The following is a 23898-nucleotide window of genomic DNA, read 5'->3' as shown; positions in this document are numbered from 1 at the left end:
GCATGTTAAAAGGATGCAGTCATAGCCAAGCCCCTTCTATGACTTCTTCATTTCTGTTGTCTTTCCCTGATTGTGAGGAATCGGGATAAACAGTGACAAATATAAAAACTGTAGTTTCAATCACTTACATCCTGGGCTGTGGCACAATTGAATTGCCTGCAGGGAAAGATAATATTCTCAGCATAATTTACAGTAGCTCTGCACTGTCACAGGCAGGAGCTGCCAAAGCGTTATCTCAGTCATAAACAGGGAACATACGTATCAATAGGTGATAATTATCAAACCTGTCTTAATGCATCAAACAGCTTAATATTAAACAGCTGCATTGGGTTAGGTTAATGGATAGGGCTAGGACTAAGATAAGGTTAAAGTTAGTGTTAGGGTGTTTGGTTGAGTGCCACGGTTAGAATTATCTTAAGGGTTAGGTTTAAGGTTAGAGTTATAGTTAGGTTTATGGTTTGGATTAAGATTAGGGTTAGAGACAGGATTAGGTTTAAGGTTAGGGCTAGGGCTAGAGTTAGGGTTAGGATTAGCGTTAGCTGTTTCATTACGGCCAAAAGTTAGAGTTAGGGTTCAGTTGAGTTACGTCTAAGTTTAAGGTCAGAGATGGGTTTGAGTTTATGGTTAGGTTTAGGGTAAGGATTAAGGTTGAGCTAGGTTTAAGTTTAGTGTTAAACTTCGGACTAGGGTTCAATTTACAGGTAGGGTTAAATCAGCCTGCCCTGTGGACACTGAATAAATTTAAGGAAGAGATAGACAATGTTTTAACGAGTCATAGTTTAAAGAGGGTGAGGCAGGACAGTGAAGTTGATCCAGGTACATTGCATTGAATAATAGAGCAAGATCCTGAGGGGCTGAATGGGCTCTTCCTGTTCCCGACTCTCATGGTCTTACATCTCTCCTCCTCTCTCGGGCGCTCTGCCACAGTGTGGTGGGGGTTGGTGGGTCACAGTTACCCGATCCATCAGGCCAACATTTGTGAGTACTCTTCCTCCCGACTGTCAGGAACACGGTCTACTTTAGTTCCCGACCCACCACTTCCTTCCCCCGGCTCACTCCGTTCAGCTGTAAGGTTACATCGTGGCGGGGATGGCAGTGTCATGGCGTGGGGACGTGGAACAAATCTCATTCTCATGGAATGTTACAGAGCTGTGGCCCTCCGGTGAATGCAGCACCCCAACACAATCAGGCCAGCCAACAGCAAAACTGGGAAGAGCGACTCCAGGATTTCCTTGGAATAAAACCGAGCTGGAACCCAACAAGAATATTCAGCTCACGTTAACAAATTCACCAGGAAATTTTATCACATCAGTCCTCCGTGAGGTACACAGTTAACACTAGAATGACCAACACTCACAGATATATAACTCCCTGCCACCATGGAGGTTTTGCGAGTCTCACAGTGTAGGAGAATTCGGCCCATTGAGCTACCTAACCAATTCCACTTTCCCATACTACCACCACTTCCACACCACCCACCCCCCCCCCAACCCACCCCTCACAACAAATGTTTGACATTTCAAGTGCTGATCCAGGTAGTTTGTAAATGTTGGGAGTTACCCTGCCAGGCATTATGTTCCAACTCCCACCACACTTTGGGTGAAACAATTCTCAAATCCCCCTTTAAACCTCCATCCTTCCCTTTAAAGTGACGTCCCCACCCCAGCCCTTGTTACTGACCCTTTGACAATGGGGAACACCTGCTTCCTACTCCCCAGTCCCTTCCCCTCACAATCTTACACATCTCGATTGGGTTCACCTCTCAGCATTTACTCTTTCACAGAAAATATCATAAGGTTATCCAGCCTCCCTCTCTTCCTCGCTAAAATCCCGGGAACATTCTGGTAAATCTCCTCTGCATACTGCCCCCTCCATGGGGCGTGCAATTCCAGATTTTTATTGTATTTAAATTTCACCATCTGGTATGGGTGGGATCCCTTGAACACCATGTACTATCACTTTGGATCAATAGCCTATTATAATACCATCCAGCCATCACTTCCCCAATTGAGATGGTTAACAGTGTCTGATTGGCACAGACTGGATGTAGCGAATGGCCTTTCCCTGTGCTCTGTCTATGTTCGATCCGAGTGTCACTGTTACCTCGCAGCGTGAATTCGATGTAGTCGCTGGTCACATTAAAACTGGTGTCGATGGCTCCTTTGTTGATTGCTGCACAGTGATTCCTCCCGACATGGTCTCTCTGGAATGAATGAATAACCAGCTCACCACCATCAGCAGTCACATGGTAGCTTGCACTGCCGTTTCTTAGCATGACGTTGTCACAGTACCAAAGGAACTGGGGCTCTGTGCCTTCCCTCACCAGACACGGGAGAATAAGGTGGTCCGTTGATTGTATCTCAGTCCCACTAATGAAGAAAATTAGCACAGCATCTGTGACAGGAACTGAGGAGAAAATACACTGTGATCAAAAAGCATGGAGTTTACCCATTGATTCAGATCGTCAGTGGGAATCAATTTGACACAATGATTTCAAAACAGAGTTAGGTCAGAATATAGAGTGACAACTGCAAAAAGCCAGGGGGACACGTGACAAAGCACAACCCTGACAATGTGGGACAAATAAGGAACTTCAACAACAATGAGGAGGTCACAAGTCAGTGTTCAAGATCACTTTAAAAACGTGCTCTGTAGACATTGAATGTTGTAATTAAGCAAGTGTTTAGATGCTATAGTTGGTAGAATATGGTAAGGAAAGGCTATCTTATCCCTTTAACTCTACATTTCCAAAAGCCAATCCACACCAACCTACACATTATTTGGAATATGGGAGGCAGCCGAATACACTGGAGAAAACCCGCACTGACAAGGGGGAGCCGAATGCGCAAACACCACACAGACAGTCGCCCGAGGCTGAAATCAAGCCGGAGTCACTGCTGCTGTGAGACAGCAGTGCTAACCACAGTGCCACCACCCCGTGCTGCTCGCTGGAGAAGTGAATCCCAAAGACTCGGGAACCTCAGAGAAAAACAAAACTCTCCTACCTTAAATGAGAGGACACTTATTTCTTAACCGCGTCTACTCATGTCTACTCGCACAATGGGATTCATACATTCACATTATTAAGTTATTTCGGGATGTTGTACACCTCCATCAGACCATTTGATTATTCTAAGTTGTAACTGATGCAAGCCCGGCCCGACATCCCCTTGCCCCCAATTGTAAGTTGAGTAAATCAGCTCTGAACTGCTTTGAACCACTTTACAGATTCCTTAAGCCCTGTTTGTACTTAAGTTTCCTACCCAGTTTTGGGCCATCACCAAATTTAAAACCTTTGCATATGCTTCCTTCATCAAAGCTGTGAGCAGATATTGGAAAAAAAAACTGAAGCCCTTGCATTGTATTCCATTCATCACCTCGTGACAACCCTAAACATTTTGACGACTTTCTTTCCTGTTCATTCAATAATGCTGTTAATGTTAATTCAACATTAACATTGTTAAATGACCTGAACATGATGAGCTCTTATTTGAAGCGATGACTATCAATGTGGCACCGTGCCGAAAGACTTCTGGAATAAAAGGGCATCCATGGGTTCCTCTATTCCATAAGAACTAGGAGCAGGAGTGGGCGGTCTGGCCCTTCGAACCAATTCCACCATTCAATATTGTGGCTGATCCTTTCATGGCCTCAGCTCCACTTACGAATCGTCTCGCCATAATTCCATCATTGTTTATAACATATCTATCTTAGCTTTAAAAACATTTACTGAGGAAGCCACAAGTACTTCACTGGGCAAGGGATTTCACAGATTCACAACCCTCTGGGCAAAGAAGCTCTTTCTCAATTCTGTCTCAAACCTGCTCCCCCTAAATTTGAGGCTATGCCCTTTTGTCCCAGTTTCACCCACGATTGGCGAAATCCTCTCTACGCCTATTCCCTTCATAACTCTATATGTTTCTATAAGAACCTACCTCATTCTTCTAAATTTCAATGAATATAATCACTGTCTACTCCGACTGTCTTCATAAGCCAACCACCTCAACCCTGGAATCAACTAGTGAACCTCATCTGCACACCACCCAGGTTCAGTACATGCTTTCTTAAGCAAAGAAACGAAAACTGCAGGCAGTACTCAGGGGTGGCCAGCACCCGATACAGCTGCAACATACCCTTCCTGCTTCTAAACTCTATCCCTTTAGCAATGAAGGGCAAAATTCTATTTGCCTTCTTAATTACCTTTTGCGACTGCATACTAACATTCTGTGATTCATGCACAAGGGTACCCAGGTCCCTCTACATACCAGCATGCTGCAAATTCTTACCATTCAAGTAATTGTCCTTTTTACTCTTATTCCTACTTAAATGGATGACTTCACATTTATTAACATTGCACTCCAACTGTCAGACCTTCGATCACTCACATCCTAGCTCAGGGGGCTAAGGAGGTTCAGCATATCTGGAAAGACTCTTACGAATTTAAAAGATGCACTGAAGAAAGAATTCTATCCAGATGCATCGTGGCTTAGTATGGCAACTGCTGTGCCGAGGACCATAAGAAACTACAGATAGTTCCAAACACAGCCCAGTCTATCACACAAGCCAACCTGACATCCATTGACTCAATGTGTACTTCCTGCTGCCTCAGGAAAGCAGCCAACGTTATTAAAGACCCCTCCCACCCCAGTTATCATCTCTTCCATCGGGCAGAAGATGCAGAAGCTTATACAGATGGACCAACAGATTCAAGAACAGCTTTTTCCCTTCTGCTATTGGACTTCGGAGCAGCGAGAGGCGGGAGCCGGGTGGAGGTGACGTTGGTGCGAGGTGATTGTCGGGAAGGCCGGTAAGTATGTTTAAACTTCTTACCTTCAGGCCAGCGAGGGAAGAGCGAGCAAAGGACTTCTGGGAAGGGTAAGTAGAACAGTTTATATTTGCGTGATTATTGACTAGACTTACAGAGAGGTAGTCACTCCCCAGGTAAAAGAAAAAGATAGATGAGTGACAGGGGACAGAAAGGGAACCAGCAGGCAGTGCAAGGATCCCTTGTGGCCATTCCCCTCAACAATAAGTATACCGTTTGGATACTGTTGGGGGGGGGGGGCGGGAATGACTTACCAGGGGAAAGCAGTGGGGCACCTGCTGCTCAGAAGGGAAGGGGGAAGAGGAGCAGAGCAGTAGCCACTGGGGACTCGATTGTTAGGGGGACAGAGAGGAGGTTCTGTGTGGACGAGAGAGATTCACATTTGGGGTGTTGCCTCCCAGGTGCCAGGGTCCGTGATATTTCTGATCGTGTTTTTGGGGTCCTTCGGGGGGAGGGAGAGCAACCCCAGGTCGTGGTCCACATTGGCACCAACGAAGAGAGATGGGGTCAGAAGAGAGATGGGGTCTTTAGGCAGAAATTCAGGATGGAAGCTTAGAGCTAGGACAAACAGAATTGTTTTCTCTGGTTTGCTGCCCGTACCACGTGCTAGTGAGGTGAGGAATAGGGAGAGAAAGGAGTTGAACACGTGGCTACAGGGATGTTGTAGGAGGGAGGGTTTCGGGTTTTTGGATAATTGAAATTATGATGCAATTAGGAAAGATTTAGGAAGCATAGAATGGGGAAGGAAACTGAGGGGGATGAGCACATTAAAAATGTGGAGCTTATTCAAGGAAAAGCTCCTGTGTGTCCCAGATAAGTATGTACCTGTCAGGCAGGGAGGAAGATATAGAGTGCATGAGCCATGGTTTACTAAGGAAGTGGAATCCCTGGTCAAGAAGAGGAAGAAGGCTTATGTTAGGACAAAATGTGAAAACTCAGTTAGGGCGCTTGAGGGTTACAAGGAAGTCAGGAAAGACCTAGAAAGAGAGTTCAGCAGAGCCAGCAGGAGACATGAGAAGTTGTTGGCGGATAGGATCAGAGTTAACCCGAAGGCTTTCCATAGTTATGTCAGGAATAAAAGATTGACGAGAGTTAAATTATGGCCAATCAAGGATAATAGTGGGAAGTTGTGTGTGGAGTCCGAGGAGATGGGGGAAGCACTAAATAAATATTTTTCAACAGTGTTCACTATGGAAACTGAAAATGTTGGCGAGGAAGATACAGAGATACATGCATCTAGACCAGATCAGATTGAGGTTCACAAGGAAGAGGTATTAGAAATACTGCTGAAAATGTGTTGTTGGAAAAGCGTAGCAGGTCAGGCAGCATCCAAAGAGCAGGAGAATCGACATTTCGGGCATGAGCCCTTCTTCAGGAATTCCAGAAGAAGGGCTTATGCCCAAAACGTCGATTCTCCTGCTCCTTGGATGCTGCCTGAACTGAAGCGCTTTTCCAGCAACACATTTTCAGCTCTGATCTCCAGCATCTGCAGTCCTCACTTTCTCCTGTTCGAAATACTGCAGAGTGTGAAAATAGACAAGTCCCCTGGGCCGGATGGGATCTATTCTAGGATCCTCTGGGAAGCAAGGGAAGAGATTGCCGAGCCTTTGGCATTGATCTTCAAATCATCATTGTCTACAGGAATAGTGCCTGAGGACTGGAGGATAGCAAATGTGGTTCCCTTGTTCAAAAAAGGTAGTCGAGACAACCCTGGTAATTACAGACCAGTGAGTCTCACTTCAGTTGTTGGTAAAGTGTTGGAAAAGATTATAAGAGATAGGATTTATAATCATCTAGGAAAGAATAATCCGATCTGGGACAGTCAGCACGAGTTTGTGAAGGGTAGGTCGTGCCTAATGAATCTTATTGACTTTTTTGACAAAGTGACCAAACAGGTAGATAAGAGTAAACGGGTTGATGTGGTGTATTTGCATTTCAGTAAGGCATTCAATAAGGTTCCCCACAGTAGGCTATTATACAAAATGCAGAGGAATGGGATTGTGGGAGACATAGCAGTTTGGATCAGTAAGTGGCTTGCTGAAAGAAAACAGAGGGTTGTACTTGATGGAACATGTTCATCTTAGTGTCCAGTTCCTAGCGGCGTACCACAAGGGTCGGTGTTGGGTCCACTGCTGTTCGTCATTTTTATAAATGACCTGGATGAGGGCTTGGAAGGGTGGGTTAATACATTTGCGGATGACACTAAGGTCGGTGGAGTTGTGGATAGTGATGAAGGATGTAGTAGGTTGCAGAGAGACATAGATAGGATGCAGAGCTGGGCTGAGAGGTGGCAAATGGAGTTTAATGTGGGCAAGTGTGAGACAATACACTTTGGATGGAGTAATTGGAATGCAAAGTACAGGGCTAATGGTAAGATTCTTGGGAGTGCAGATGAGCAGAGAGATCTCGGTGTCCATGTGCACAGGTCCCTGAAAGTTGCCACCCAGATTGACAGGGTTGTTACGAAGCATACAGTATTTTGGCCTTTAGTAATAGAGGGAATGAGTTCTGGAACCAGGAGGTTACGCTGCAGCTGTACAAAGCCCTGGTATAGCCACACTTGGAGTATTGTGTACAGTTCTGGTCACCACATTATAAGAAGGATGTGGACGTTTTGGAAAGGGTGCAGAGGAGATTTACTAGGATGTTGCCTGGTATGGAAGGAGGAAAGGCTGAGGGCCTTGAGGCTGTTCTCGTTAGAGAGAAGAAGGCTGAGAGGTGACTTAATAGAGACATACAAGATAATCAGAGGGTTAGATAGGGTGGACAGGGAGAGCCTTTTTCCAAGTATGGGAATGGCAAACACGAGGGGACACGACTTTAAAGTGAAGGGAGATAGGTATAAGACAGATGTCAGACGTAGTTTCTTTACTCAGAGAGTAGTAAGGGTATGGAATGCTTTGCCTGCAATGGTAGTAGATTCGCCAAGTTTAAGTGTATGTAAGTCGTCATTGGATGTACATGGAATAGTGTAGGTGGGATGGGCTTCAGATTAGTATGACAGGACGGCGCCACATCGAGGGCCAAAGGGCCTAGACTGCGCTGAAATGTTCTATGTTCTATGGTCTGAATGGACATTTCAAATTTCAAATTTGATATTGATCTCACCCTTTCTGCACCCTCTCTGCAGCCTTAGCAATCATTCCTCACTCTGCTCTATTGCCCTAATGCATATATGTTACGTAACCTGCCTGCACTTTCACTGTACGGAGGTACGTGCAACAAAAATAAAGCAAAGCAAATCAAATTGAATGATCCACGTTGTTTGTTTTTTTTTCCCTCCAAATAAAACGCCTATTAAATGATTCCCTTTCGCAAATCAATGTCGACTGTGCCGGATTGTAACCAGATTTTATAAGTGTCACATTTGTCTTCCTTCACGACTGATTGCAGCATTTGCCCCCGTGACTGATGTTAAACCCAGCAGCCTATACATCCCTGCCTTTTGTGTCCCTGCTTCCATGAAGAGAGGAATATCCTGCAGTCTGCTGTGGCCACTTAAGAACCTCGGACATTTTGCAAGATTAAAACTCATATTCTGCCTCCTTCCGTTTTGAAGATGCGATGGTAAAGTCTCTTATAGCATTGCATGACTCACAGAAAGAAGATGTACATTTCGGGCAGGTGTATCACCTCAAACTGTGTGACATTCCACTGCAAAGGTTCTTCCTTCACCTCAGTAGTCACAGTGCAATGTGTGGACATGCAGTCAGCCTCATGTCATGTTATAGTCATGTGATGCATCAATAAGCACAGAAGCCACATGTGTCTCAGCCTGAGGTCTTGCAATATTGAGTATTGTTAATAAACTTCAAGACATCTGTCTCAACAACATCACAGACTGCATGCTATTGGGACAATTCTGTCCCTGTAGCAGTGTTATATTGCCCCTGTTTTGTTTTTTTTTCAAAAGGGTTTGTAAAGGCAGTGGTGCCGAAATAGTGAATATTCACAGCCTGACTCAACAATCAGGGGAAGCCTTGATGTTTTTTTGAATAGTTGTACAATGAAAGGCGAGTGGCCAGTTGTCTCTGCTCAGGTTTTATTTCAGTTTGATTTAATATTACTGGAATAAAAAAAAACTGCTGAGGACTTAGAGAAGCAGCTACAATGAAACAAAGTTCTATGCTCTAACAGACGTTTTCTTGATTGACTCTACCCTCTGAAACTATCAGTACTGACCAGGATGTGCAGGTTAGAGTGAATTGGTCATGCTAAATTAGCCACAGTGCCCAAGGATGTGCTGGTTATGATAGATTGGTTGTGCGAAATAACACACGTGCGGGTTATTGTGGTTTGCCATGCTAAATTACCGAGAGTGTCCAGGGCTGTGTAGGTTGGGTGCATTAGTCAGGGATAAATGCAGAGGGGTAGGGGAATGCGTCTGGGTGGGTTACCCTCCGGAGTTTCCTAATGAAGGGCTTTTGCCCGAAACGTCGATTTCGCTGCTCGTTGGATGCTGCCTGAACTGCTGTGCTCTTCCAGCACCACTAATCCAGTACCCTCCGGAGGGTCGGTGTGCACTCGTTAGGCCGAGTGACCAGCTTCTACATTGTAGGATTTCTCTGAAAGGAAGGGATTTTTGCAAACTGCGCTCTCCTCCTGTTACAGTGCAGGGCAACGCAGGCGCAGTGCGGGTTCCGCCGTCGACCTCGCGGTGACCCTCCCCCATTCTGACGTCACAACGCGGAAGTGGCTTTGTCAGTTTCAGAGTGAATCTCTGGGCAAATCATCGACCTGGAAGGCAGAGACAGACAGAGAGAGAGAGAGAGAGAGAGAAGGGGACAACTGGAGTGAATACAGGGACAGAGCAGATTTGCAAACTCAGGTATGTATGTTAATTACCCGGGTGAGGAGAGACGGAAGGACAGAAATTGGCAAGGGGGAGGGATAGAGATCTTTTCTGTTTTTACTTTTAAAATGCACAAGGTCCCCACAACTAAATACAATAGTTAAAAGTGCATGCAATATCCCTCATTGCATCTTCAAGCTGGCTGCAAAGGTTTTGCATCCTCTGTTCTTCCTCCGCCTTGTCTCCACCACATTCTGCTTTCTTCCCCCATCCCCAACCCCCGCCCCCAGGGGTTGATGCTCAAAATTTCGGTTTGTTCCTCCATTCTTTCCCGGTTGTCTGTTCTAAGAATTGAGAACTTTCCCAATCCTCTGAGTATAGGAGAAGGATGTTATGTTGAGGCTGTGCAGGACATTGGTTAGGCCACTCTTGGAATATTGTGTGCAATTCTGGTCTGCCACTCCCTCCCCCATCGGAAGGATAAAGAACAAAGAACAAAGAAAATTTACATTCCAGGAACATGCCCTTCGCCCGGGAAACCTGAGCCGATCCAAATCCACTGTCTAAAGATATCGTCGAATTCCTAAGCATTCCTTGCTCTCCACCGACTCATGCATCTGTCCAGAAGCATATTAAATGAATCTACCATGCCTGCCTCCACTACCTCTGCAGGCAACGCGTTCCAGGTATCTACCACCCTCTTGCTGCATGTATCCCACTTAAACTTTTCACCTCTCACCTTGAAAGCTATCTCTATCTATGCTGTCTATACCCTTCATGATTTTGTCGACCTCAATCCGGTTCCCCCTCAATCTCCTTTTTCCTAATGAAAACAAACTGAACCTACTTAACCTCTCTTCATAGCTAGCACCTTCCATACCAGGCAACATCCTTGTAAACTGTTTCTGCACCCTCTCCAAAACGTCCACATCCTTTCGATAATGTGGCGACCGGAACTCTGCACAGCATTCTAAATGCGGCCGAACCAATGTCATGTACGATTTTAACATCTCCTGCCAGCTCTTATACTCAATACCCTGTCCGATGAAGGCAAGCATACCATATGCCTTCTTGACCACTCTACCCACCTGTGCAGCAACATTCGGGGTACAATGGACCTGAACTCCCAGATCTCTCTGGTCATAACTTTTCCCAAGGCTCTTCCATTTACTGTATAATTTGCTCTTGAATTAGTCTTCCCAAAATGCATCATCTTACATTTACCTGGATTGAATTCCATCTGCCACTTCTCCACCCAACTCTCTAGTCTATCTATATTCTCGTGTATTCTTTGACAGTCCCCATGCTTTCTGCTACTCCATCAATCTTCATGTCATCTGCAAACTTGCTGATCATACCAACAGTGCCTACTTCCAGATCATTTATGTATCACAAACAACAGTGGCCCCAGCACTGATCCCTCTGGAACACCACTGGTCACCTTTCTCCATTTCGAGAAACTCCCTTCAACTACTACTCTCTGTCTCCTGTTGCTCAACTAGTTATTTATCCACCTAGCAAGAACACCCTGCACGCTATGTGACTTCACTTTCTCTATTCGTTCATCAAACGCCTTACTACAGTCCATGTATATGACATCTATAGCCCTTCCTTCATCTATCAACTTGGTCACTTCGTCAAAGAACTTTATTAAGTTGGTAAGGCACAATCTCGCCCTAACAAAACCATGTTGCCTATCAAATGTAAATAGATTTTATCCCTCAGTAGCTTCTCCAGCAAATTTCCCACCACTGACGTCAGGTGTATTGGTCTGTCGTTACCTGGAATATCCCTTCTTGTACAGGAGACGATATGACCAGTCCACCAGCACCTCACTTGTGTTAAAGGATGCTACAAAGGTAGCTGTCAGAGCCTCAGCTATTTAATCTCTCGCCATCCTCAGCACCTGGGATAGATCCAATCCAGTCCTGGGGATTTATTCACCTTAAAAACCTCTAGCCTACCCAACACATCTTCGTTATTTATGTCAACGTGATCCAGAGTAATCAAACTTCTATCTCTTATCTCAACACTCATTATGTCCCTTTCATCAGTGAACACTGATGCAAAGTAATCATTCAGAATTTCACCCATTCTCTCAGGTTCGACACACAGCCTTCCTTCATTATCCTTTAGTGGACCAATCCTTTCCCTAATTACCCACTTGCATCTGATATAAGAATTAAAAGCTTTGGGAATCTCCTTAATCCTGCTCACTATAGCTACTTCATGACTCCTTTTAGCCCGCTTGATTCCTCGTTTAAGACTGATCCAAGTCTCCCAATGTTCCTTCAGGGAGTGTTCTGTTCTTAGCTGCCTGGATCTTATGTATACTTTTCTTTTCCTCTTGACTGGTCATAAGATTTCTTATGTCAACCACAGTTCACGAATCTTGCCTTTCCTATCTTTTGCCTTCAACGGGACATGCCTATTCTGCAGTGTCTTTAACCAATCTTTGAAAGCCTCCCTTATATCAAATGTGGACTTCTTTTCAAATAGCTGTGTCCAATCTGCATTTCCCAGCTCCTGCCTAATCTTGATATAATTAGTCTTGCCCAGTTTAGTAATCTTCCCTTAGGACCACTCTTATCTTTGTCTACGAGTATTCTAAAACTTACAGAATTGTGGTCACTATTCCAAAAAAACCCAAGTTAACTTTTCCCACCTGTCCTGGCTCATTCCCCAAACCCAGGTCCAATATGCCCCCTTCCCTCTTCCTACTATTAACATATTGTTCTGGAAAGCTCTCCTGGATGCTTCTTTCAAATTCCGCCCCATCCAGACTTCTGACACAAAGTGTATCCCAGTCAATGTTGGGAAAATTGAAATCTTCCATCGGCATCACCCTGTTGCCTTTACCTCTTTCCATAATCTATTTTAGTATTTGTTCTTCTACCTCACGCTAACTGTTGGGAGGCCTGTAATACTGCTCCAACAATGTAACCACACCCTTCTTATTTCTCAGCTCCACCCATAATGCCTCACTACTCAAGCCCTCCATAGTGACCTCCTTTAGCACAGCCGTGATATCATCCCTGACCAGCAATGCAACTCTTCCTCACCCCTGCTTTTTACTTCCCTCCCTGTCCTGTCCGAAGCATCCATATCCTGGAACATTTAGTTGCCAATCATGTCCTTCCCTCAAACAAGTCCCTGTGATTGCAATAACGCCATACTCCCAGGCATCAATCCAAGCCCTAAGTTCATCTGCCTTACCCACTATACTCCTTACATTGAAGTACATGCACTTCAGGCCACCAGTTCTTTTGCGTTTATCTGCTCTCAGCCTACTCTTCCCCCTTATTAATGCTATCTTCATCATTCTTAGTCTCCAGTTTCCACCTCACTGACCACTTGTCTTCTCTTCTGGCCCCATGCCACATTAGTTTAATAACTCCCCCAAGGACATTAGTTCCAATCTGATTCAGACGTACACTGTCCAATTTGTACTAGCCCCACCTTCCCCAGAACCGGTCCCAATGTCCAACAAATCTGAACCCCTCCCTCCTACAACATCCCTCAAGCCACATGTTCATCTTGCCTATTCTTTGATTTCTACGCTGGCTAACAGTGGCACTGGTAGTAATCCTGCGATCACTACCACTGCCGTCCTCCTTTTTAAATTTTATCCTAGCTCCATGAATTCTGCTTTCAGGACCTCATCTCATTTTTTACTTATGTTGTTCATGCCTAACCGGCTGTTCACTCTCCCCTTTTTTAGAATGCTCTGCAGCCGATTGGTTACATCCCTGACCTGAGCACCTGGGAGGCAACATACCGTCCAGGTGTCCCATTTTCGGCCACTTACAATTGAATCCCCTAATACTATGGCCTTACAAATCTTTTTCTCACCACGTGCCATGATCTTGGCAACTGCTTCCCTCCCCTGGTGAGCCATCTCCCTCAACAGTATCTCAAGCTGTATACCTGTTTTGGATGGAGATGACCACACGGTACACCTACACTGCCTGCCTACTCTTTTTTAATCTGCCTATTGGTCACCCGTTCACTGTCTCCCTCAGCAATTGTAACCTGCCGTGTGACCTGTTCACTAAACATGCTATCCACGCTTTCCTCAGCATCGTGGATGCTCCACAGTGAGTCCATCCGCAGCTCCAGAGTCATCATGCGGTCAAATAAGAGCTACAGCTGGACACACTTCTTGCAAGAAGTCAGGAACGTCAGCCACTTGCCTGAGCTCCCACATCAAGCAAGAGGCACATGCCACGGGTCTGAGGTCCCCTGCCATTGTAAGCTTTAGCTTTAAATCAAATAACTATAACCAAACAATGCACTTAAATATATGAAAGAAAAGAAAGAGAAAATTTAAAAAAAAAATACCCTACAGAGTCTTTTTCTTTTGGTTAGCGGAGGGGGAATGTGGGAGGGAGATATCACACGTCTAGTATCTCGGGTTTAGCCGCTGCCCAAAATACATACTAAGTCCTTACCTTCCTGGCACCCTCCTGGTCTCCACGTCACCTTCGCTTTGTCGCCCGCTGCTCCTGAACAGGAAAAAGGCTGTGGGTTCCGAAAGTAAGAATTTAAACAGTGTTTTACCTTCCCTGCACCCTCCTGGACTCCATGTCACCTCCGCTCTGTCTCCTATTGTTCCCAGAAATGATATTGTGTAACTTGAAAGAGTTCAGAAAAGATATACAAGGATGTCTCCACAGTTTGAGGATTTGAGGTGAATATGCTGAGGCTGTTTTCGCTAGTGCACTGGAGGCTGAGGGGTGACCTGAGAGACATTTAGAGTCATAGAGATGTACGGCATGTAAACAGACCCTTCGGTCCAACTAGTCTATGCTGAACAGTTATCCCAATTTAATCTAGTCCCATTTGCCAGGACTTGGTCCATATCCCTCTAAATCTTTCCAATTCATATACTCATCCAAATGCCTTTTAAATATTGCAATTACCAGCCTCCAGCCTCCAGCACTTCCTCTGGCAACTCATTCCATACATTCACCACTCTGTGTAAGAATGTTGACTCTTAGGTCCCTTTTATATCTTTCCCTGGTCACTGTAAATCTATGCTCTCTAGGACTGACTCACCCACCTCAGGGAAAATACTTTGTCTATTTATCCTATCCATGCCCATCATGATTTTATACATATCTATGAGATCACCCCTCAGCCTTCGACTCTCCAGGGAAAACAGCTCCAGCCTATTCAGCCTCTCCCTATAGCTCAATCCTCCATATTGGTGGTGGAGTCCAGAAGTAGAGGTTAATAGGTTTAGGGTGATTGGGTGGCGTGGTGGGGGGGGGGGGGGGGTGGTGGTGGTGGTGGTGGTGTGAGGGAGAGTTTTAGAACTGACCTCAGGGGCAACTGTTTCATTCAGAGGGTGGTCTGTGTGAAGAATCAGTTAACAGAGGAAGTAGTGGATGCTGGTACAATTATGACATTTAAAAGACATCTGGATGGGTATATGAAAAGGAATGGTTTAGAGGGATATGGGCCAATGGAACTATATTAGGTTGGAATATCTCTATTACTCTGGCTTGCCACTAATGTTTGGCACGTTTGTATGTTCAGTTTCTCTCTGGTGTCAGCGTCAATGCATTGATGTCTTATTCACCCACCCCAACCCCCTTCCTGGGGACATTAACTATTTCATGTACAGTTGTTTCTCAAGAATCTGCATTGCAGGTTCATCCTGAATTTACACACTTGTTTTTGCCTCCCAAAATCAGGTCTGCTCAATCTCAGCAGTATCCCAATGTTGTGAAAGATATTAACATTTCAGGTGGAGTTATTCAAAATTCAAAGAGATGCCAGTCTTGACATATTTGCTTTTCTGCCCCTGTAAGATCCTGAATCAGCACCTTCAGGAGAATTAGTTAGAGCGGAGTGAGAACAGAGCGGGAGAAAGACAGTGTGGGATGGTGCTTTCAGTGTTTCAGAATAACAAAATAAAAGAATGTTCCAGAACAAATGAATTTCTACCTTGCACTAATAGTGATGAGTTTTGTAGTCTCTTCTTGCAGAGTATTTGAAAATCTAAAGTTGGATGTTTCAAAATGAACAGATGAAAGGCTTATGCCTGACTCCCCTCCTCTGTGGATGCTGCCTGAACTGCTGTGCTTTTCCAGCAGTGCACTTTTTGACTTTAACTCTCCAGCGTCTGCAGATCTCGCTTTCATTTCAATGTCTCCAAGTCACTCCAATCCATTGGGGCTGCAACGATTTTAGACTATCATCCTGTGAGATGGAGCAAAACTTTTTCCTTCCTGTTTCAGTACATTTTCAGCATCAGTGGGATGAGAGAGCCCAGTGTTGCAGCACACTGAATGTGGAACCTGAAACATTTATACAGCCTGGATAGAGGAATTCAAGGAGGGAAGCGGCTGTACACGTGTTTGTGTACAGCTGAAGCTTCAGCCATGGAGAAACCCGAGGAATCCCAGCCCATGGGGAAACCATGGAAGTGTGGAGACTGTGGGAAAGGCTTTTGTGTCCCGTCTGTCCTGGAAAGTCATCAACGCAGTCACACCAGGGAGAGGCCATTCTCCTGCCCTGAGTGTGGGAAGGGGTTTATCCACTCCTCCCACCTGCTGCCCCACTGGTGTCCCCATGCGTCCACCCTCTGGGCCCACCGACGGGTCCACAACGGAGAAAGGCTATTCTCCTTCCCTGAGTGTGGGAAGGGATTTGCCTGCTCCTCCCACCTGCTGTCCCACCAGCGGGTCCACACAGGTGTGAGGCCATTCACCTACTCCATGTGTGGGAAGGGAGTCAGTCAGCTGGGCAACCTACAGAGGCACGAGTGGGTCCACACAGGGGAGAGGCCCTTCAGGTGCTCTGAGTGCAGGAAGGGCTCGGCTAAGCTGATGACCCATCAGCGAGTCCACACCGTGAAGAGGACGTTCACCTGCTCTCAGTGCAGGAAGGGATTCCTCAATTTCTTCCACCCTACTGACCCACCAGCGGGTCCACACCGGAGGAAGGCCATTCACCTGCTCCGTGTGCAGGAAGGGGTTCAGTCAGGTGACCAACCTGCAGATGCACCAGCGGGTCCATACCAGGGACAGCCCTCTCACCTGCTCTAAGTGGGAAGGGATTTATCCACTCCTCCCACCTGCGGAGGTACCAGTGAGTTCACGGGCCATTGCAGGGGGATTGAAGGAGCAACGGCCTCATGCTGTTCACTGGCTGGACAATCCAGCTCTGGGGAATTCCGAGTTCAAATCCCACAGTGCAAGATTGCAGAGTTGGAATTCGGGCAGAAATCCGCAGTTCTGAATCGAATGATGAAAACAATTTTGGGGAAGAAAAAATGTCTAATTCACTCATGCCCTTTTTAGGGAAGGAAACTGCGCTTGCGGATTGGATTCACTCAGTCATCCCAGCTGCATCCTTTACCCGGAGAAAGTGAGGACTGCAGATGCTGGGGATCAGAGCTTAAAAATATGTTGCTGGAAAAGCGCAGCAGGACAGGCAGCATCAAAGGAGAAAGAGAATCGACGTTTCGGGCATAAGCCCTTCCTCAGGAATGGGGGGGGGGGGCCCTCCTCATTCCTGAAGAAGGGCTTGTGCCCGAAACGTCAATTCTCCTTCTCCTTTGATGCTGCCTGACCTGCCTCACTTTTCCAGCAACACATTTTTAAGCATCCTTTACCCGGTCTAGCCTATGCATGACTCCAGACCCACAACAGTGTGGTAGATGCTTGACTGCACCCTTCCATCCACCACCCCTAGAAAATGAGGGAGGGGGAGAAACTTACTTGGATATAGTGTATAGGTTGAAATTGCTGAGCTGACCAATCATAAAGGGGCGGGGAGTATGTACACTTTGATCTTGAGCTGTTTAAAAATTAAGCTACTTTTTGTACACCTTTTTGCTGGGGAGATCAGAAGCAGGAACAAAGTTGGGTCACAATAAAGGTTACCTGAACTTCCTGTTGTACTCAAACATTGAAATCTCTGAGATCTAACAGGTATTTCTTTTAAAGCTGCTCATTTTTTTTCAGCCTCCAGCAGTAAGTTTCCAATGTTGTGTATCAGAAGGAGCAGTGAATGAGTAGCTAGCATCGTTAGAAATTGTAAATGTTTCAGAAGTGCGGGTACTGCATTGTTTCATCAGCATTGTAAAGTTTACTGGCAGCACCAGGAGGTGTGGATTGTGTTCACTAGAAATGAATTGGAGTAGCTTGTGTTGGACTGGGGTGGATAAAGTTAAAATTCAAACAACACAACCAGGTTATAGTCCAACAGGTTTATTTGGGAGCACTAGCTTTCAGAGCACTGCTCCTTCATCAGGTAGCTGTGGAGCAGGATCATAAGACACAGAATTTATTGCAAAAGATTATAGTTTCATGCAGCTGAAACGATATATTGAACAAACCTAGACTGCTGTTACGTCTTTCATCTTTTAGAATGGGTTGCCGGTTTCAGTTCGTTAATATGTAATTCCCAGAACTTCCGTCAAGTCACATTCTCAACTTAACTTAAGACTTTATTTTTAAGAAGTGCCATCTCAGCTCGGACAATGCATTAAAGGTGTCAGGTTTGAGTCTGTGTGTATCCCAATCTTGGGTCAGACTGGTTCTACTTCCAAAGTAGGAATTTTAAAAAAATTACATGGACTGACTGCATGCATCGACTGCCTGCAGATTTTGCGTTTTGAGCAAAATACAATTCAGTAAATGCCAATTCATCCCATTGACTTTCATGTGTGTGTGCATGCATGTGAGAGAGAGAGAGAGAGAGTGTGCGTACGAGAGTGAGTATGTTTGCGTCTGTGCATGCTTGGTAAAGTGTGTGCATGATGGCGTATAAACCTGTGTGTGGGTGTGGGTGGTGTATGTGTGTGTCTATCTGAGACAGAGCATGTGTATGACAGAGGATCTGCGTGAGTGTGTGTGTGAGAGAGAAGTGTACAGTGTAGTGAGGTCATCTGTGATGTGGCATGAACCCAAGGTCCCAGTTGAAGCCATCCTCATGGGTTCTGAACTTGGCTATCAGCCTCTAGAAATGATTAAGCAGTTACATAACACAGTGGAGAGGGCAAGGTGGGACGTGTCTTTCAATTTGCAGAAGGTTGAGGCTCTGGATACTGTGATCCAGGACAAACACATGCTGGAGGACCTTCGGCTCAGAGAGATGGAGCCTGGCTTCCAGCTCCAGTTATGTTGTTGGAAAATGGGGAAAGTTACTCGGACACTTTATTCTGGAAGATGGTCATTCCCCACTGCACAGAGCCTTTTGATTGGGTCAGTGGACAGGATCAGGAGGGTGTGAGTATGAGTCAGGCAGGTAGAGGAGATCGGAGAGAGAATTGCAGCGTGGAAGAGGTAACTGGCTGGTGGTGGGAGTAAGAACAACGTTGGGCGTGGGAGGTGCTGGTAAGGGACAGAATAGTGACAGGGGTTGTGTCTGTTCTCTGCAGTTGGCAGCAGGAGGCCAGATGGCACCAATGTCTGTCTGGTGCAAGATTCAGGAATCCATGTGCTCAGTGCTTGAAAAGTGGAAAAGGGAGGTTGCTGTGGTATGGTCCAGCAATATCAGGAGGAGGGAGCCTCTGCTGAGGGCACATGAGAAGTTAGAAGCTACAAAGACAAAGCAGAGCCTCAAAGCTCTGGGTGGCACAGTTGGCTCAGCGGTTAGCACTGCTGCCTGACAGTGCCAGGGACCTGAGTTTGATTTCACCCTGAGGCACCTGTCTGTGTGCACTTTGGCATGTTCTCCCCGTTGTGTCTGCATGGGTTACCTCTGGGTGCTCTGGTTTCCTCCCACAATCCAAAGATGTGCAGTGTCGGGGGGATTGGCTGTGCTAAAGTGCCCAGTGATGAGCAGATTAGTGTGGATTAGCTATAGGGAATTGCAGAGCTGTAGGGTAAGCATGTAGGGTATTGATGGGATGCTGTTCGGAAGGTCGCTGTGAATTTGATGGGCCAAATGGCCTGCATAGATTATATGATGCTATATTGAGAAATGATTGCCCCAAGTCTGCTGTGGGACGAGTGGATACCAATTCATGGGACACTGATACCAGGCCTGGGGAAGATGCAATTTGTGCTGTCTCTCCCCCCACCTTCTGTCCATTCTCTCTCTCTCTCCTTACCCTCTGCACCCCCAATCCTTTGCCCACATTCTCACTTTCTCTGCTCCCCCATTTTCTTCCCCTACCATCTGTCCTCCCAGTCTTCTCTTTGCCCCCATCCTGTGTCCTCCTGTCCATTTTCTCTCTCTTTCCCCCCACCCTTTTCCCTCCATTCTCTCTCCTCACACTCTTCAACCCCCCAATTCTCTCTGCCCCTCATTCTCTTTCCCACCACTTTTTGCACCACCAGTCTTTCTCTTCCCCACCACCTTCTGTCCCCCAAGTCTTTCTCAACCCCCACCCGTCTCTCTCTCTCTCTCTGTCTCTTTTTCCCCCACCCCCCGTCAGCCTCCACCTCTGTCCATTCTCTCTCCCTTATCCCATAACCATTCTCCCCCCTTTCTCATGCCTCAAGGCCTCTTTGATTAGTGTATCAAGTCCTTCTAAGAAAAGAGAGAGAGAGAGCGAGAGAGAGAGAGAGAGAATGGACGGTGATGATTCTACCTGGGAGACAGGGGTGCATGAGAGGTTGCTGACATTTAAAACTGAGAAAACCTAAGATATCTTCAGGAACATGACTAAAGTCTGAAAGCGTGTTCAATTATTTTAGGAAGCTGCAGGCATCTTTCTGAAACTTGCATTGAAATATGCCGTTAGGCCACACAGTTGAGGACAGGCTGGAAGGGGTGATTGATCTATTCCTAGTCTTGTGAAATTGGTTCCAGCTATGTAGAAATAGTGTCATAAGGTTGAGGAGAATGGAAACCAACATTTCGTTCCATGCGGATCAGCTATCTTAAATTAATTTAGTCCCATTTGCCTACATTTGGCCCGTATTCCTCTCAACCCTTCTTATTCATATATCCTTCCAGATGCCTTTTAAATGTTGGAACTGTACCAGCCTCCACCAATTCTACTGGCAGCTCAGTCCAAAGACGTACCACCCTCTGTGTGAAAACATCACCCCTTAGGTTCCTTTTAATTTTTTCCCCTTTCACTCTCAATCAATGCTCCTTCAGTTTTGGACCTCCTCTACCCTGGGAAAAAGACAGTACAAACGTTGAGCAGACAGACACAAAATGCAAAAGGAATAAAATGATGACTCCCTGTGTGTGGGTGGGGCGGTGGGGGGGTGCGATTCCGGCTCCGGCCATTTTTTTCTGCTATTGGCATTTGGACATTTAAAAAACTGTCGGTAACACCAGCGTCTTCAATCACATATTGTGCATATTCACCGGTGCCAGTGAAATCCTACGCATGCTCCTCAATCTCCACTGAAACATCCAGCGACCTTCCCTCCATGGACCAATGAAGTACCGGAAGGAGTCTGATCCTCCTGCCAATCAGAGACAACCTGTAGTGCATGAATGCAGAAGTTCACCAGGAGCTGCAGAACACTGGTACGTGGGACTAATTTACTCTGAGACAATAATCAGCATGGACACGTTGGACTGAAAAGTCTGTTTCTGTGCTGAGTGACTCTGTAACTGAAGCATCGATTCTTTGTTGTTCAAAAATCAGATGAATTCAGCTTTGAATATATTCAATGACGTCCTAACTCCAGGAAGACATCCCCACTTCTGAACTCAATTCCTCTTGTTAATATACCACTTGTCTTGCTTTTGTTTGCTCCACTTGTCCTTGCTGCTCCTCTCTGTCAATGAAGATTGAGTTTCAACTTGGATTGCAACTTCCTTCCTTTGTGCAAACACCTGTGAATCCCGCACTTTTTTTTCACCCCCTTTTCCATTTATTTTTATCATTCTGGGATTCAATTGTTAACTTGCAGGAAGTGAAAGGAAAGGGAGTGAATCCAGGCAGGGGACAGACACTGGGGAAGTTGGACTGCATTGTTTAAATGATGATATATTTGGATATGGAGAAAGTGAGGACTGCAGGTCAAAGTCAAAAAGTGTAATTCTGCAAAAGCACTGCAGGTCAGGCAGCATCTGTGGAGCAAGAGAGTTGACATTTTGGGCATCAGCACTTCATCAGGAATGATGTGTGGATGTAAAAAAAGTTAAAAGTTCCACAACACCAGGATATAATCCAGCGGGTTTAATTGGAAACACACTAGCTTTTGGAGCACCACTCCTTCATCAGATAGTTGAGTTCAAAGCTGAGTTCATCTGATTTTTGAACAACAAAGAATCGATGCTTCTCGGGGAAGGCAAAAAAATGGTTTGAAGACCAGTACAGAACAGTGACAGAGTCACACAGCACAGAAACAGACCTTTCAGTCCAACGTGTCCATGCTGACTATATTCTCAGACTAAACTAGTCCCATTTACCAGTGTATGGCGCATATCCCTCCAAACTGTTCTTGTACTTATCCAGATGTTTTTTAAATGTTGTAACTGTACCTATATCCACCACATCATCTGGACATTCATTCCACGACAAACCACTCTCTCTGTAAAAAGAAAGGACTGGTGCTCCTCATACCTTTTAAAAAATCTTTCTCCTCACACCTTCAAAATTTGCTCCCTAATCTTGAAACCTCCAACCTAGGAAAAGGACACCCACTGTTAACCTCATCAATTCCCCTCATGAGTTTTTAATCCTCCATAAGGTCACCTCGCAACCTCCTGTGCTCCAGTGAAATAAAGTGCCAGCCTATTCACCTAAATGTAGGTATATTCATATGTAATTATGATCCGTTCAATGCTAGTGCAGGCTCAAAAAACCAAATGGCCTCCACCTGCTCCCATTTCTCATACTCTGTGTCCAGGACAGCAAGATACCATAGGACAACGGAGCAGAAATTAGGCCTTTCAGCCCATCATGTCTGCATTCAATCATAGCTGACATGTTTCTCAACCCCATTCTCCCCATAACCATCGATCCCTTTGACACTCAAGAACCTAGCTACCTCAGTCTTAAACATACTCAGTGACCTGGCCTCCACAGCCTCTTGTGGCAATGAATCCCATCGATTCACCACTCTCTGGCTGAAGAAGATTCTCCTCCTATCTATTCTAAAAGGTCTTCCTTATAGTCTCTCCTACCTATGGAAACATCCTCCCTATATCCACCCTATCGAGGCCGTTCTTTATTAGGGATTAGGTTCAGCAAAGTGAGAATGGAGGGAATGTGTGTGGGATGGAGATTTTCAGCTTTTAGGGAGTGTGAGAGGAAAGAAAGTTTGATTATAAATTAGAATTGATCAGATAGGCTGATGGCCAGAGGAGTGGCAGATGGAGTTTCATTTGGATAAATATGAGGTTATGCATTTTGGTAAGGCGAATCAGGGCAGTTAATGGGGAATGTCACAGAACAAAGCGACATTGCAGTGCAGCTTCATAGTTCCTTGAAAGTCATAGGAGTGGCACGCACTGCCAGGGGTGGTGATGAAGTCAACCACGATAAAGGTATTGAAGGGACTTTTTAAAAAAGCAAATTAATATGCAAGAAATGGAGGGATATGGACCACTGGCAGGCACAAGGGATTAAATCTCATTTGGCGCCATGTTCGACACAACATCGTGGGCTGAAGGACCCTGTGCTGTACCATTGTACGTTCAGATTTAATGCAATGTATATTTCAGATGAGAATTCACTCAAATTGATTGGAACTGGGTAGCATTCATTGAGAATAGAGATAAAAAATATAAACTTCTGTTTCCTTGGTGGTGTTTGACTCTTGGTTTGAACATATCTCTCTGGAAATGGAGCTCAATATGAACCTAACTCTATCCACTCTGTGACTGTGGAAAGAAGAGGAGAGACATTCTACAGTGGGACTTTGGAGAAGGCTGAAAAGCAGGACATCCAGGGTGATTATCCCTGGTTTGCTTCCAGTTCCTCGGGCTGGAGAGGACAGGAACAGGGAGATAATGGACTTGAATGTGTGGCTGGGGAACTGGTGCAGGAAGTAAGGATTTAAATTCTTGGATCACTGGGGTATGTTTAGCAGTAAGGATAAATTATACAAGAGGGACGGGTTGCACCTTAATAGGTGGGGGACTAGCATTCTGGCAGGTAGGTTTGCCACTGCAACACAGCTGCATTTAAACTAGATAGGGGGGGGAGGGGACAAACTGGAAGTTTAAGAAGGAAGTGAAGGGGAAAGTTAGAACAAGAGAAGTCAAGAAAGACAACGGAATCAATGGAGCAGAAAACTTAGAAAAGGATCGTGCCGGAAGGTCAAGTGAAATAGGGATTGATAGGAAGGGTGAGGGGAGTAACAAATTAAAAATATTATATATGAATGCATGAAGCATTAGAAATAAG

The 23898-nt window shown here is 45.5% G+C and overlaps 1 protein-coding gene and 1 long non-coding RNA gene across 4 annotated transcripts in view; one reads left to right on the top strand and one right to left on the bottom strand.

The window, feature by feature from the left end:
- LOC140470744 (histone H4) overlaps positions 1 to 23898 on the top strand; it is a 277673-nt gene that overhangs the window by 220981 nt on the left and 32794 nt on the right. The window lies entirely within an intron of this gene.
- The window catches only part of LOC140470782 (uncharacterized), a 31971-nt gene continuing 16938 nt past the window's right edge, over positions 8866 to 23898 (bottom strand). For both annotated transcript variants that reach the window (XR_011956693.1, XR_011956695.1), the window contains 2 exons: positions 14069 to 14138; positions 8866 to 9562 (listed from right to left, as the gene is read on the bottom strand). This is a non-coding gene — a long non-coding RNA (uncharacterized lncRNA). The remainder of the gene's footprint in view (positions 9563 to 14068; positions 14139 to 23898) is intronic.

Source organism: Chiloscyllium punctatum, chromosome 52 (assembly GCF_047496795.1).
Source record: "Chiloscyllium punctatum isolate Juve2018m chromosome 52, sChiPun1.3, whole genome shotgun sequence".
Taxonomy (NCBI): domain Eukaryota; kingdom Metazoa; phylum Chordata; class Chondrichthyes; order Orectolobiformes; family Hemiscylliidae; genus Chiloscyllium; species Chiloscyllium punctatum.
Note: the sequence above shows the minus strand (reverse complement) of the source record. Positions and strands in the feature narration are given on the sequence as shown.